The following is a 2,956-nucleotide window of genomic DNA, read 5'->3' as shown; positions in this document are numbered from 1 at the left end:
AATTACATTTAGCTACTCTAATCGGCTACGTTAGGTGGGCGATTAAACAATATCTTTGTTTCTCTCTTTTGTTTTCCCTTGGTGTCATAGAATTACGAAGGACAAGGGGTAAACCTTATCTCTCGATTTGGGGAATCCAGTGTAAGGGTTCTTACTGAGCAGGATACATACCTGTTAGGAAGTAAACTTATGCCTGGTGCATCCATAGGTATGATAGCGGTAACTTTCTCGGTATTCACAAATTCGAAAAAAACCCTAATTTTATTTTATCGAGATCAGCACACGCAACAACTATCCAACGTAAATTGGTTCCGGTAAGGATGTGTTGCAGATAGACTTCAACACTTGACCGATTTCTAGGTTACCAAAAGCTTCTTTCAAGTTGCACTTGAGTATGTGGATGCAAGAGCCGTTTTTGGGGTGAACATAGAGGCTGTCGTTCTTGTTGCATATGTCTCGAAATGCTTCAAGACATTCTCTGTATACCACAACATAGTCAGGGTTCGTTCTCAATATCCGCATATCGCAACTTTGATGCAGATCTGAAGTGGAAAAAAGCGGAGGGTATATGATGCTAGTGCTAGAAACTGGTCTCATTAGTTGAACATACTATTGTTTCGATGGTGCAGAGCAGTCCCAAATTTAAATTGTGCAAGGCGTGCATGTTCCCTCCGTTCTTGCGAAGCATGGCCTTATTCGAATCTAGTAGCATCAAAACATCATAGAAACTTATTGTATTTTGAGCTTGTACAAGTAAGTAACTTCATCCATTGTATACTGTGCTCTGAAGTGTCCAGTGAAGTTGAGGTTGCATCTATTTTCGCGTAAGCTTCTCATTTCATGATCAGCGAGTTTTACTATTTTTTTGCATGACCTGGTCTGTCCACCATCCCACCTACACAACACAATTTAAGAAGGAGGTGTACACGTTTATATTAGGCGAAGTAGCATCGTGGTGTTATAAAATGACGTCACTTCTCAGTTTATTCATTGCTACTTGCGGACGTATATACGGTGTATATACGTCCGTATATACACCGTATTACCGTATATATATATATATATATATATATATATATATATATATATATATATATATATATATATATATTACCGCAGATTACCGTATATATATACGGTAATCTACCATTTGTTACTAAAAAGCCTCGAATTTAGCTAGGCCAGTAGTCAAACACCGCATTAGTGAAGCTCAGTAGGCAAACGAAAACTGCGAGCCGTTTGAAGTGCGTCTTATCGCTGTCTACTCCAGACGGCCATGGCTAGCCTCTTAGCTTCGGTCCAGGTTCCCCGTCGTAAAAGGAGCAGCTTCCAGCTGAGTAGCTAGTCCTAAAAAAAATTCTAGTCATCAAAGCAATCGTAACCATGCGCCGGAGTGCGGATTAGGGAACAGAATGCCTAGAAATATACAGGGTGTCCCACGTAATTTGAGCCAGATTTTAAAAGTAAGAGATGCGCCGGAAGAAAGTTGCACTGAGCGCATACTATTCGAATTGGCCTATCATCTGTCAGGCATTTTTTTTCTGTTTCCCCCATAACTCACTCATTATTTATGTTTAATTGTCCAACTTGTTATTTTTGCGTGAGGACCCCAATTGTGATACGCAGATTTGAAGCGCACCTTCATAAACCACCGATCGCGTTATAGCTGTACAATACGTCTCACGTAGTTTTTTTTGCAGGTTGCAAATAAGCTAGAAAAATATGAAAGAAAGGCACGCGGCAGAGCGTTTGCCCTGTGGTATCGTGCTGCTCGAGAGCATGCGTTCGGTGAACAAGATTGTGTTATTATCAGCAAGTGATGGCGGATGATTTGCACGCTTAGTGGAAACAGCGCGAGCGCGCCGAGAGGTGGCATAATAATGTTCAGAAAGGACCCGACGCCTTGAAGTTCAGGATGGGGATGGTATATCACTGGCAAAGGAAAAATTGTATTGCGTAACATTCCTCGATTTATAGGAGATATAAAAACTACCACACGCTATTGAAACAAGGAAGACTGCTTGGATTTACTTGCCATGTTCTTCTAAAAATGTAAAGAAGCTTTAGTTTCATAAAATAAGGTCCTTTGAATGCATATACCTTCTCATGCCATCATTGCCGGTTTATGTGTTATGGAGACATCTGAACCGAAAGTATGTGAATGACGACTATTAGACGTTCATGCCCATTTTTTTAACAGCATCATTACCTGAAGTTCCACCGTCGATAGCGCGCAACTTCTGCCGCTTGAATAGCGAGCGAGAAATAGAACACGCTGTCATTGTTGGCTAGGCTGGGCACAGCGGAGACGGGTCGCATTTCCGAAATAATTGTTAGAAAGACGACACTTCTAGCAGGCAGCTGTCACCTCATACGGGTACGTGTTGAAAGCCACTTAAAGGCAGTCGTAATTTAGCGATGCCGTGTAAGATATGAAGCCGTACTAATAGTCGTTAGACGTATACAAATTGTACCAGCTCAAAGTCACATATATTTTCCCTAATTGTCAATTTCGAGCTTCTATGTTGGTATGGATTGTTGCTATACTGTTTCCTAGATTCCTACAGCTTCATATTGTATCTTTGGAGACAAATACGTGATTTTTCACCTCCGTTCTTACCTTTGGAAGCATATGGCCTTGTTTTGAATACACCACATAGTGCTGGTTTGTCCATGTAAGTTAGATTTTCGACACGATGCCAAACTTCATGTTCTGGGGGAAACAGAAAATGTGGAACAATCATAGTACCAAATGCCACACGTTTACGACCTCTTTATGAATAACATCATGGGAGGGAAATATTTTAAGCACATTTCTAGTTATATATGGGCAATAGTTTCCGATGCAATATACTTTCTATGAAATGAGCGCAGAATCATCAAAGAAGGCTTGTATATTCTAATTCCTAGAATAACATTTTTTTCGCCTGCGTAATTTTGTATACTTAAGGGGCGC

The 2,956-nt window shown here is 40.6% G+C and overlaps 1 long non-coding RNA gene across 1 annotated transcript; it reads right to left on the bottom strand.

Annotated features, from left to right (window-relative positions):
- Positions 1-242: 242 nt before the first annotated feature.
- Positions 243-2,709, bottom strand: LOC142563548 (uncharacterized). The gene is made up of 2 exons (XR_012824333.1): positions 2,621-2,709; positions 243-542 (listed from the first exon to the last, which is right to left on the bottom strand). It is a non-coding gene; the product is annotated as an uncharacterized LOC142563548 (long non-coding RNA).
- Between the last annotated feature and the right edge of the window lie 247 nt (positions 2,710-2,956).

Source organism: Dermacentor variabilis, chromosome 11 (genome assembly GCF_050947875.1).
Source record: "Dermacentor variabilis isolate Ectoservices chromosome 11, ASM5094787v1, whole genome shotgun sequence".
In the NCBI taxonomy this organism is placed as follows: Eukaryota; Metazoa; Arthropoda; class Arachnida; order Ixodida; family Ixodidae; genus Dermacentor; species Dermacentor variabilis.
The sequence above is the reverse complement of the archived record's forward strand: the minus strand, read 5'-3'. Positions and strand labels throughout refer to the sequence as shown.